The sequence below is a fragment of the Zonotrichia albicollis genome, chromosome 7, assembly GCF_047830755.1.
Source record: "Zonotrichia albicollis isolate bZonAlb1 chromosome 7, bZonAlb1.hap1, whole genome shotgun sequence".
Classification (NCBI taxonomy): Eukaryota; Metazoa; Chordata; class Aves; order Passeriformes; family Passerellidae; genus Zonotrichia; species Zonotrichia albicollis.
In genome coordinates, this window is record NC_133825.1 from 16896857 (window position 1) to 16910370 (window position 13514).

A 13514-nucleotide genomic window follows, 5' to 3' on the forward strand; every position below is an offset into this window, starting at 1 on the left:
TTATACCCCATTTCCATGATAGCAAGTCTCCCTGCATTTTCAGAGCAATTTAAAATGAGCAATGTAATCTAATGAGAAATTTTCATCTGTGACCATTATTCTGCAGGGTTATAACATGTACAAACTACCTAAATCCCTAACTGCTCAGAGAAGCAAGCCAACCCTTAACATCTAAGTGTTACGTACACCAAAGGGCAGAATTCTTGCCAGCACAACAGGATAAAGTATTTTTCTCTGCAAAAGACAAAACGCAATAAACAAGACACTTATTTTTGTGACTGCATAAAAATCCCCTAAAGCAATACCGAACCAAAACAGCCAAACAGCTTAAAATATATTGCATTCTGTTTACCTATCTCAGGAGGTGAGGCATGATCAAATACTTCCCTAGCTATATCCTACCACATTCAGAAGGGGACATCGAAACCAACACGCCTCCAGTTAAGCCATAGCTACGCAGCAGCACACGTCACACATCTGGAGCGGTGACTTGCTTCAACCTGCAACACAAGAGATCAGAAAAGATGTATCACTATAGTTCTTCGAGATTTCTACAGTCGAGATTTATCTCCATCTCCAGCAGGGGAAAAAAATAAGAAAAGTTCTCCTTTCTGTTGAACTCTATATGTATCTCCACAGAAGGCGGGGTTGTTTTGTTTTGCATCATTTAAGAGCCAGCAGCCAAAGTTCTGTACTTTGATCTCAAATCACGGCACTCTTCCACGGCTGTGCGTGGCCATCAGAGCCAACTGGGGCGGCCAGGGCCGGGTACCCTGTACTCGTGCGGGCGCTGCCCGGTGTGGGCACCGGCACCGGCCGGGGCAGCCCCGCACTCGCCCCGGGCCGCGGGCGGGCGCCCGGGAAGCGCCTGGACGCTTCTCGCGGGCTGCGGCGGCTGCCGGAGCGCTCAGGCCGTGCCCGTGAGGGGACCCCGCCCGCCCGACGCTCGCCGCGGCCCCGCGTTCCCCCGGCGGGGCTCGGCCCCCGGGCCCGCCGCGCTGAGCCGCGCAGGGAGCGGCGGGCGCGGCCCGGCGGCGGAGAGGGGCGGCGGCCAGACCCCTCCGTGCCCCGCGGCCCGAGCGCGGCGCCGCCCGGCCTGGTCCCAACCGCCCCGGGCCGCACCTGCCCCGCGGCGCCGCCGCCCGGCCCGCCCCGCTCCCGCGTCCCGCCCTGGGGCCCCGCGGCCCGAGCGCGGCCCCGGCCACTTTCCCGTCCGTCCCGCGGGGCCCGAGGGCGGCGGCGCCCGGCTCCGCCGAGGCCCGGCGGGACTCACCGGTGGTAGCGAAGCGCTCCGCTGCCCTCCACAGCCCGCCCACCGCAGGCGCTCGCCGGCCACGGCCGGGGCGTGAGCAGCGTGAGCAGCCCCGGGCGCGGTGACAGGGCCCGGCCGCCGCTGCCGCGCAGGCGCCGGCTCGGCGGGCGGGACCGCAGCGCCCGCTCCACCGCCCGCCCGGCCGCGTGGTCGGGGGCGGGGACGCGGCGCGGAGCCGTCACCGGGGCTCGGCCGGGCCCCCACAGGGACGTTGCGCTCGGAGGCACCGCGTGGTTGGGTTCCCGCCGTTGGGCTGTGCGGAGGCGGGGCGAGGAGCTGACAGCAGAGTGCGGCGCGGAGCCCCGGAGGGACGGTCCCCTCCTGTCCGTGTGCTCGGGGAGCGCGGGGCTGGCGCGGAGCTCGGCTCTTCCCTCCGGTGGTGACCGAAGCTGTGCGCGTTCTTGGCATGGGGACAGTGTGAGCGCGAAAATACAGAGCCGCCGTTGTGTTACATGGCAGGTTTTAAACTGAGAATTAAAAAACTGGAGCGGGTTCTGGGGCAGATAGCTCCCTCAGGAGCGGTCTTCGTATGGCGAGTTTCGTCCGCCGCGCAGAGTTCTCCAGACACTTGGGCGCGTGTTGCTGATCCTTATTCCTGATCTGCGGCAGCCTCTGCTCGATCTCTGAGGGCACGAGAAGAATGAGCTCAGCGAGTGGGAAGGAGCTGGATCTGCCGAGGGGATGCTGGAACAGACTGTTCCCCACACTCCCATTAGGCGTCATTGGCTGTGGGAGCAGGCTGCGGCTCCCGCGGGCCATCGGAGCCTGCCCGGTCTCCCCAGAAAGAAATGCAGCGTTCGGAACGTGCCAGCCTGCTCACAGGCTTCTCTCAGTGTGCATGCCCACCATGGGCACCGGAAAACGGTTTTTCTCACTGAACACGTATCTCTAGTGGAGCCGCTAAAGGAGAAGTTTACGCGCCTGACACATTTCTTAACTTTTTATTTTATTTTTTTTCCCCTGGTATTATGCTTGGTACTGGGAGGAAAATCCATTGCAATTTATGTAATTGGACCGGGTTGGTAATCCAAATGAGATTTCCTTATTTAGCAGCCTCTTTGCAGAAGGATCCACCTTTATGTAGGTCGGGAAGTGAAAAAAGGCCAGGACCAGGCACGCGTCACAGCAAGGGATTTTGCAAACTGTGTGTGAGGAAAGTTCTGTGTTTGGTGAAACGGAAATCATTTCACAAAATCCCACTAAATGGGATGTCTTGGTCCAGCCGTTAAACACTCTTGTATATGTAAATAGGTAAGGTTGTCCAGGACTCCTCAGGATTTGTGGTTGTAGATTCATCAGGAAAGATCCAAACCAGAAATATGAAATTCATACTTAGGGAAAATGAGATTGCTGCACAGCGGACACAGGCTAAATGATGCAGCACTTTTCAGGGCAACAAATGCCCGGTTTTGCTATTTAAAGGAGAAATGTGAGTGATTTGCCTTTTGCCATTCTGCATCTAAGACTGAAAGGTTAGCAGGAGCTGTGATACAGAGCAAATGGAAGAAAACATTTCATTTGTTATCTTCTAAACTTCCTTTTTCCTTTATTTGTGAGCCCAACGCAGTAGTAACTGTGAATAACTACACTGTGAAATGGATTTTAAATATTGGCATTCATTGTGCAATGTGTCCTCTGACCAGCATGGGGGGATATGCCCAAGGACTTGAAGAGAACATTATATACCCACTACAATTTTATACAAGGAAAAGTCACTTGGTATAACTGGCTTAACACATTAAATAAAAATATATATAAAGCACGAAACAACATACAGTGTTGCACAAATTCAACTCCCTTCTGCAATAGACATAGCTATTTTATTTTAAAGAATTATATTAATCCTAACATCAGATTACTGTAAATTGAATAATTCAAGTGTGTCTTCAAATAAAGTACGAGCCATATTTTTATTCCACTTATCATTTATCATAGCAAATTTGCTTTTTTGTGCCCGAGGAGCCATATCCTAGCTGCCATGCCTCAGTACCTCATGGGATGCCCTCCTTGGGGCTGAAGGCACACGGGCAGTGGGGGCAGAGGATGTGTGAACCTGCCACAATGGGGCTCTGCACTGCTCAGGGGAGCTGTGGCGTGCTTGCACCCCAGAATTCCCATTGTCCCTTCTAGCACCTGCAAATAAAACCTCAGAGATGCAAAGTCCAGTGAAAACAAGAAACGTAAATCTGCTTAACTTCAGGGAAGGAATTTATGTCCTTGTAAGTGCCTTAGCCCTGAGGGTTTCCTGTTACAATTGCACAGTCTTCTTATTGATGGTCACAACAAGCAGGAACCTATTTTCAGTTCCCCTGCCATTATTAAAATAGCAATGCTTGCCTACTGCCTGGCGATAGCTGTCAGCACAATTGTTGCTCTTAAATTGTACCCCACTTAATCCCCCACTGAGATAATACAAAAATGGGAAAAGAATCATGTCTAGGGTTAACTAATATGTCCTTTGTGCTCAATTACTAGAAAACATCTTTCAGTTAATATAAATGTTTGTGAAGGCTACATTATTATGGCATAAAACTTTCTGTGTAGTTAGTAACAGAGAGAGACTCTGCTTTCTGCCTCCATTTTCTCCTGGCAACAACCAGGACATACTTTATAAACTTCAATTTGGATTTCAAACCCCTTTGCTTTATACTTTGATGTGTCACAGGCCACAGAAAATAGAACTGGGTGTCCAGAACAGCTGATAACATGAAATTCGAGATGTCAGCATTTTGCTGTGAGAAATTACCCACCTTTGTGTGAAGCCTTTGTGTAGAATATTCTTGATAAAGACAAAGAAAAGGCTTTAAAATGCAAATAGGCTTACAAACAAGGGATGGTCAGACCCTTTTATGCCATTTCAGTTGTACATTTCATCCTTAGATTCTGCACAGTATCCATGCAGAGAGCTCATATACACAGAGGATGTGTTTTATATGCCCATAACTCAGTGTGTTGTAGTTCTCTCTCTGCTCACCCTGCTCACAAATGTGCTTACCAGTAAGACAAATCATTTATTAATTAATGGCAAGATGCTGAAACAAAAGGAACAGTTTTTTACCTGTTTGTGAACATAAATCACTATAAAAACACTAAACTGATGACATTGTCAGTTCTGTGGTTAACTCAAGGCCTCTGATAAAGGGAAAACTGAGGAAACACCTTCAAATTAAGATAAGCAAAACCAAAAACCTGCAACCCTCCCACTCCCCTCATCCTCTCAGGCCACAAACTACAGCTGAAATAGCCAAAGGAAAGCTATTCATAGAAGGATGAATGCAAGAAAATGAAAAAGCAGTGAAGGGTGAGGAAGAGCCCTGGACATGAAGCCTATAACGAAGGAAAGAAGCTGACGTTTGTGCTGGGGATGAAGCTCCTGCATTCACAAACCCTTTGTGGCTCCAGGGTGCCCAGGCCCACAGCAGCTGGCACTGAGTGCCTCCCTGTGCCCTGGCAGCAGCCACACAAGTGCTGAGGCACCTGCAGCCTGGGGCTCAAGATGCTGAACATTTTTGAGCATCCTACACAAAGTGTTGGGAGTGCAGCCCCTTCCCACATGTGGCATATTTTCTTCCTATTGCAGTGATGTTTCACACTATTACATGTATTTTTCTGTCGTAAACAGATCAGCTGGCCGGGTGCTAACTGAGCACGAAAATTCCCATGTAAATCTTTCGGGGGTTTTTTTGGTTTAAGATATGGATGTTGAGACACCAGTTCCCATGTCATGGAACTGGGTTTTGGTCAGGCCAAAAGTGACCTTTGATTTTTGAGATGCAATCCTTCAGGAACACAACATCAATAATTGGGCGGGCTGTGCCCTGCAGAGACCGATTTGGTAACAGGCTGAACCTCAGCTTATAAAATAGCTGCAAGTGGTGCCACATGCTGCTGGTTCTGACATGACACTGTGTCTTTGCAAGGCAGCATGATGAAGCACCCTAAAATTAGCCTTCTTACTATTTCGTAAAGAGCAGGCAGCAAGGTAGCAGCCTGCCCTGAGGAGAACAAAGAGCACAGGAGAGGAGCAGGACTGAGGCTCACACACAGCCTGGCCACAGCACTCCATGGTGAGCACCCCTGGCTTCTTTGCAGATTTCCATGTGGGATTGTTCAGGGGAATGTCTTACCCCAGGCACAGGCTGAGCTGAGCGTGAAGAAGGAAAGGTGCTCGTGTAAACAGAGGTGGGGAGGAGGGACCTGCTCTCTCAGGGGGATTGGGGTTCAGCAGAAGGGAATCTAAGTGTGAAAATTACATGGATGGTCTCTTCTAGGAGTGTGGTGGGAGCTGGCATTAAATTCACAAAAACTGAGTTTGTTGTTACTGGAATATAGCTGGGAGTGGAAGAAAAAAATGGGCTGATATGAAAATCAGAAACAGCATGATAAAGTCCCTTTCTATTGAGCCAGACCGATTTTGTCCTGCTACTCCGTTCTATCTCTACCCCACTTACAGCATGTTAAAGTCCTTTGCTTTACAAGGAGTGAGATTTGAGAGAAAAAAAAAAAATCCACCTTTCAGGCAGTGGGAATATAGGGGTGTTGGAAGGAAGGGAAGTAGGAAGATGGGTGTGTTAGGGAAATAGGAAGATAGATGTGTTAGTGTGCAGGAACAAAAACAGTGGAGGAAAAGATCCCAGGCCAGAGTAACGCTTGCTGATGGGGAGAGAAAAGAAACTGAAACATTTGAATATCAGAGGGCTGCTGGAATGAAGGGGGCACCCCACAGTCTCTGGGAGAAGAGCACCCCCCAGCAGCTGGGTGGGACAGCCTGTGGCCCTGTGCCCCAACAATTGTCACTGCACGCTGGTTTGTTTTCTCTATTCCTGTGGTAGCACTCTGCAAAGAATAGCTGGGAAGAAAATAACACTGGGACATAAACTGTGCCTGGTACATCCAAACTACATACAGCTGTTTCTGCTATTAGGTATCACTCACAAATATGGGACTGTTTTGCAACACAGGTATTTTTGTTCAGTAAAGGTGATTGGACAGTACTCTGCAGCTTTTATAATTTAATTCAGGACTATATTTATGATTTCACAGGTATTACCAAAACCCAGAGAGGCATGATTCTATAGGATCTCTTTTGTGCTGTTAGCAACCAACAGATATTTGGTGAAGCAAGGGCTGAAATGTGTCAAAGTGGGAGTGAATCTATGACATTTATATCAACTACAGTATAGGATTTCTCTGTTCATAAAGGGGATTAAATATTCACAGTGGTCAAAGAGTCTTGGACAGATGGAAAACTAAATTCTCTTGCAGATGTTCTTAAGGAGTTCCACAGAAATTGTACATGAGCAGTCAGAGCTTGGAGTCCTTGAAGGCCTGTAACTCTTAATTTCCTATAGAGTAAGTCTCAACCATGGCATTAGAATAAAAAAAAAAATTTGAAATAGAAGGTGAACTGTATGAGCTGAGCAATCAAATCCTCATAATTGTCTGAAAAATGGAATCACTGCTGCTCCCTACACACAATTCCTATGTAGAGAAACCCAGAGACTGCTCATGTTCCCACAGGTCTCCTAAGTCAATATTTACTTTATTTAGGAAAGAAAAATTGCCACAAATTAGTAATCTTTTGTTTCTGTTTACTGACACTGGAGTGGTGCAAAGTGCTGCCAATTTTGTTGTTGATTTTTTGGTACGGGTGATTTGGATGCTCCTATTTCACTGCAGAAGACTTTGGGTCGGTGTTTTTGGGATAATGTTTCTTTGTTTATTTGGTCTACCAGCACAGAACAAACTGCTTCCATTTAGAACTTCAAGCTTGCAAGGGGAAGCCAAAGCAACTGAATATCTTTTGGAAGCAGAAACAGCAGAGCAGCCACTTGTGCCAAGCCTCCATTGCTTTTAGCTGTGCCTTTTTCTTGGACAGGGCAGGAGGGAGCAGTGATTCATCACCTGTGTCTGCCTGGTGAAGGCTTTCTTGTCATTCATGTCAGCACACCACTAAATATGATCACTGGTCCCAGTCAGAAATTATCATTTCAGGGCACTGGATACTCCCCAGTCCACACATACATATTTACTTTCATAGAAAATAGTGCAGAGATCTTTTCAGCTCCTGGTCAAGGTTCTAGAGCAGCAAAATGACTCCCAGAATACACAGAATGGATTTGAGAGGAGTCCTAGAGCTCGGGACCCTGCAGATGTGAGTGAGATTGTTCCTGAGACTGTCTCAGGAAAAGACAGAGCATTTCAAGAGTGTCCACACGCCACAGCAGCTTCTGCTCAGCCCATGGCCCAGTGGGGACACCCAAAACCAGAAACATTACAGGAGAGCCAGCTTGAAACACCAATCTCCTCAGAAAACAGTCACACATCATATTTCAGCCAATAGACTTGTCAAAAAATATTGTGTCCAAATGTGATATAGCCTCTGCAAATACAAACTATTCTATACAAACACTATAAGGTGCTTCTAGCTTGTGGCAAACTCAGCCAGGCAAAATGGCCTTTTAACAGACAGTATCAATGTTACAAATTAAATTCCTTTGATTATAACTTTTCTTCTTTTTTTAATAAAATGCTTCTTTGTTTCATGAACAAGTGGCTGCTTTGTAGCAAGCAGCAACAGGATTAAAAATCACTTTTCTGAGAGGCAAATGATGTGGTTTTTATCATTTTCCCTGACCTCTTGTTCAAGTTTGAGTTTCTAAATAGTTCATCACCATTATAAATCTGTTTGTGTTGTCTTCTGTGTTTATAATAACCACAAGCATTAAAATAGTCTGTTCATAACTAAAATAGTCCTGCAGAATTATAACAGGCAGGAACCTAGAAATGTTCCATTTATAGCCATTACAAACACTTGTAATTTCCAGTGTGTTGTATCAGCAATGACCCCTCAGGAATCCAGTATTTGGGATTAAAGTGTCTGGACATTTTCAAATAAAATTTATGAACACTGGTATCTTTTGGCAAAGTTTTGGTCAAGGATAGTTAATAACAATACATACAGTTTTAAAATCTTCATTTTTGAAACTTCCCACACCAGTAGTTTTACAGCTAATTTTGACTGGATACAGAACTATTTGCCCAAGTAACAACAAAACAGATACTGTTATTATAATGATTTCTAAAGTTTTCTTTAAAAACCACAGCAAGTGGTTTTAAAAGAAATACCATTTGACAAGTGGATTAAAAATAAGTTAAGTGGATTTAAAAATATAATTTAAGTATACATATTTTGAAGTGAGATTTAAAAGCTCAAGGATTATCAAATAAATTTATGTTTACAGCTGTATTTCAAGAAACTTATTTTTTTTTAATTACTTTTTGATAAATTAGAGATTCAAATTAGAGATTCTGCTCCCCTCCACCACAGCCCCACTTACACTTCCCCATTCCCTCCAACACTTCAAATCCTATTCAGCAGCAAAATGCACAACAAATCCACTCCACACAGAGCTTTCATACCCACAGGTTATAAACATGGTGATTGGGACTTTCTGAGCTCTGTGCCTTCAAAATGGGTATTGGTATTTTGAAAAAATGGTGACTAAAGATTTAGGTGACTGCCTCCAGTCATTTTAAATCAAACTGCTGGCCAATATGAAGGTAAACACCACAAACGGGAATATACAAGTAGATCTACACAGGCAAATCCTTAGATTTTCAACAAAAATGTAATAAATTTTAAAGCTTATCTTTTTAACTATTTAATGAAAATATAGTCTTGGTCTTCATACCCTCTCCAAACTTTCCAAACTAGTAAATATTTCTTCATAAAATTTCTTCTTGAGTTACCATGTTGTCCTGATTTAACATTAAGAGCATTACATCCAAAATTTAATTCAAATGTTGAATTTCCACAGCCCCACATCACCAATTAAGCATGGCAGAAAGGTTTTGTTGTGCTTTAAAAGGCATTTGCTAATCAGATTAAACAAAAAGCACATACCATGTTTGCATTTTCTTTCTAAGTATCACAGGTTGAAGTCTTCCAATATTCTTCCTTTACTAAAGCAAAAGAAAAAAGTGAGACTCTTAAAAAAGGATTTCCAAAGGCACCCTAGCCAGAAAGAGAATTTCTTTCTATAACTGGTGGCATAGCACAAGGCATTAATATATATATCACTGATGTACCAGTTGATCTAAACTTGGCTTGTTGTATGCATGGTTTATCAGATCATAAGGTATTTTAAATCCTGTGATAGATCTTTTGACTCCTTCTGTTGAGTAAATAATGTTTTGACTGGTATGAAATTAGGTGGTTCTGGAGACTCAACTGAGTAAGCAGAACCACTGGCCTGGGATAGTATTCAGTGATATTTCTGATTACAAGGTGACTTATTTGAAATAAATTAGAGGTCTTATTTAAGGTCCTAAAAAAATAAAAGGCATAGCCTCGTTTCTCTTACTTGTCCTCACTCTTTCTCTGTCTTCTGTATTTGTGAAAAAGTCACTTTGGCACAGCCAGCCATCTGCTTGGCTAGTTGGAATGGCCAGTGCCTCACACTGTTGTTGCTCTGAGGAAATTTTGTGGGTCATGATCTTGTAAGAGAGCTTACCTTACCTGAAACCCGTTTGTTCTTCAGCTAAACAGAATGGTTCTGACACTGATGGTGTTTCCTAAGCTGGTACTAACAATTTCCTTTTCCTAAGCTGGTACTAACAATTTCCTTTAATTCTCCTCTCTGTCGCTTCTGAGAGTTTGCTTGTGCTTGTGTTTTTACATGAGAGATCTTTTTTTAAAATGAAATCTATCAAATCTGTCAGTAGAGTTGTATCCCTAAACCCCCCTGATGCTCTGGAGCTTCATCAGTATCTACAGATAACATTTTGCAGCGCATCATCCACATTTGTACAGGTTACGCTATAATGCGAGTCAGTTTAGTGTTTCAACGCGACATTTAAAGAGGGGAGGTGACTCAGTGGCCCCAGGGAAGCGTTCCAGACAGATGAGGCAGCGCAGGGACAGAGCCAGAGCCCCCGGAGGGGCCGGGAGCGATCCGGGGTGGGCACAGAAAGGTGACACTGGAGCCTGGGACACTGCAGTGGGCACAGGAAGGTGACACTGCAGCGCTGGGACACTGCAGTGGGCACAGAAAGGTGACACTGAAGCGCTGGGACACTGCAGTGGGCACAGAAAGGTGACACTGGAGCACTGGGACACTGCAGTGGGCACAGGAAGGTGACACTGGAGCCTGGGACACTGCAGTGGGCACAGAAAGGTGACACTGAAGCGCTGGGACACTGCAGCGCTGGGACACTGCAGTGGGCACAGAAAGGTGACACTGCAGCGCTGGGACACTGCAGTGGGCACAGAAAGGTGACACTGGAGCACTGGGACGCTGCAGCTCCAGCCATGCAATGGGAGCACTCCGGGGATGTTATAAATGAGAAGCTTGACTAGGCCAATATTCAAGCAGCAATCAATTTATTATTTAATATGGTAAAGTGTGAGCAATACAGGGCTGGGTACAGTGGGGGAAGTTTTCCCTCCAACTGCACACACATACTTGGGGCTTACAGGTATTTATAGTGGTACTCATCAGCTTTCTCAGCAGTTTCTATTCCCAATTTTTACATCACAATTCTGTACACTATTGTGATTTAGTTTTTCTCAGTATGTACATCCTGAAAGGAGTATCCCCAGGTGGTGGTGGTCTGGTTTCCAAAAGAAGGAAGACCAATCCCATCTGGTGAAGTCCAGCTCTCCAGATGTGTGTCCACCTTTTAATTACAAGGACTATAAATCCCATAACAGTGATGTCCAGCTTCCCTTGGTCAAACCTATAAATCCTTGAGGTGATGTTCATCATCCTTTCTCAAGCTGCTTTTCTCAGTTTTGTTAAGGTGTGAGATAAGCATATTTCCTTTATATATATTCCAAAGCTATAGTTTCAAGGATACAAGTAATATTCTAAAATTATACTTCAAAATATTATTGCAGAACTTTTTAAGGATTAACTACAAGCAAAAAGCAACATCCTTAACGCTTTAATTCCAATGCTCCTAAATCAACTAAGGTTAATTACAAACAAAAGATACGTTCAAAGGCCTTCTTCCATGCTTTACTTTCCTCAGTTATTATTAGAATTTGTCTTTATAACTGTTCCATGGTTGGTTTCCACACATACCACAATCACAAATACACACATTGCCTATATGTACCTGACACAAAACACAGCTTGGTATTTCACAGGGATCGCACCCTGGCTGTGTTTTCATGTCAAAATGAGCCCATACCAATTCGAAGGAGGAGCATTTTCACAGGGCTTTTCCCGTGCCAGAGCCGGCGGTCGCTGTGCGCAGAGCGCTCAGCAGCTACAGCCCGGATTGCCCATTCCCCATTCCGGGCTGGCACAGGGACTGCCACGCTTTCCTGCTGCCCCCGTGTGTCCGGGAGAGCTCTCCTGGAGCTGCGGATGTCACCGGGCTGGCCCAGCTCTGTGCCCTTCCCTCACCCTGCAGCTCACCCTGCTGCACCTGTACTGCCACACACCACATACAGGCTCTCTGCATGGACTTTGCTCCTGTCCCCTGTAGTGCCACACACCACACACAGGCTCTCCTGTCCATGCAGTTTGCTCCTGTCCCCTTCCTTCAGCTCATCCTGCCATGCACCACTGCCACACACCACACACAGGCTCTCTGTGCATGGAGTTTGCTCCTGTCCCCTTCCCTCAGCTCATCCTGCCACACACCACTGCCATACATCACTCACAGGCTCTGCTGTCCACGGAGTTTGCTCCTGTCCCTTTCCCCCAGCTCATCCTGCCATACACCACACACAGGCTCTGCTGTCCATGCAGTTTGCTCCTGTCCCCCGTACTGCCACACACCACACATGGGCTCTTGGTGCATGGAGTTTGCTCCTGTCCCCTTCCCTCAGCTCATCCTGCCATAGAACACACACTGTTCTATGACTCTGCTGTCCATGCAGTTTGCTTCTGTCACATTTTAGCAAACTGGTATCACACCATGCTCTCCTGCCCCCTAAGCCACACATTTCTATGCAATCCACCTCACCAAAGTCTTCTCTCCAGCCAGCTCTCCTGGCCACCTCTCCTGGTTTAGGGCAAATTTGGGAGAAAACCTCCAAAAGGGGGCCCCTCCAGAAAGCAAAACCACATGGCTCCTCCCCACAACCGGGTCGGGAAGAATTCCTCGGAGAGAAGTGGAAAGAACCTGTTTATTTAACAGGCTCAGCACCCCCAGCACACAAAATGAACAATACCAGGTGACACCACTCTGTCACCACTCTGAAAAAGATGACAAATTCAGAAAGTCTCTCTGGGTGTGGTCACTCTGTTATCAGTCCCTCCTGTGCTGGGGCAGCTGCTGCCCAGAGTAGGCCCCGCTAGGCCACAGGGTGCAAACTCTCGGTGTTCCCAGGGCCCAGTCCAGAGCAGGTTCAAGTAGGTCCAAAAAAGGGAAAGGAGAAACAGTTCAGGAAGAAATTTGGACTGTTTAGCTAAACTAGCTAATGAGCAGAAGCAAGAGCAAAGCGAAAAGCAAAGCAAAAAGCAAAAGCAGCACCATGTACTGCCCTGTCTGTATGTCCCGCCAGCCGTGGGGGAGTGGCTGATAGCAAAACCAAAACAAAACATTCACTCTGCAGAGCCAGTCTTGAAGGCACAGAACACGATATCCAGCATGAACAGAACACAGGGATGGGGATACAAGCAACAGAACGTCACCCTAGGACACCACCTCACTGAACAACCATGTTGCTGCTCCCCAGATTGTTTATCTGAGGCGATCCCACGAGTGCAGATTCAGAGATGAGGGGGCTGTCATCGCACTACTGGTAAACACTGAAACTCTCATCTGAATGTGCCTGGAAAGTAAGAGGTCTCAAGAAATTATTTTTAAAATGTAGGCTGTCCATGAATGCTCTCTCCTTATTTTCATCTACCAACAACTTTTAAGACGTTCTAATTAGGGGTGTATCTTGTGAAGTACAATTTTGACAACTGAATTATTGAAGGTTTTTTCCTATTAAACATCTGATAGAGCTGGTATTTGTACAGTTTTGCTTGTCTAGAACAGGTTGAAAACACCATTCTCATTCTGGGTGTAAGTTCTCCAAAATCCCAAGGGTCCTATCTGCAGTGCCACACTGGCAGGCTCAGCCTCCTGCCACCTGCCTGGCCCTCGGGTTAATTTGCTGTGGCCTCAGGGCCTCTGACACAGACCAAACAACACTGCAAAGACACTACCCCTAAGCAGAAAAAAGATACTGAAGATA

At 46.2% G+C, this 13514-nt stretch overlaps 1 protein-coding gene across 5 annotated transcripts in view; it reads right to left on the reverse strand.

The window, feature by feature from the left end:
• The window catches only part of HERC4 (HECT and RLD domain containing E3 ubiquitin protein ligase 4), a 38626-nt gene extending 37167 nt beyond the window's left edge, over positions 1 to 1459 (reverse strand). The window contains exons 1-3 of one of the 5 annotated variants that reach the window (XM_074544405.1): positions 1274 to 1458; positions 403 to 500; positions 187 to 234 (exon numbers count right to left, since the gene is read on the reverse strand). The gene's annotated coding sequence lies outside the window, so the exon portion shown is untranslated. Of the gene's footprint in view, positions 1 to 186; positions 235 to 352; positions 501 to 1273 lie in introns of all 5 variants that reach the window. The other 4 variants (XM_074544404.1, XM_074544406.1, XM_005491028.4 and 1 more) reach the window with 4 other exon arrangements.
• Positions 1460 to 13514: the final 12055 nt, after the last annotated feature.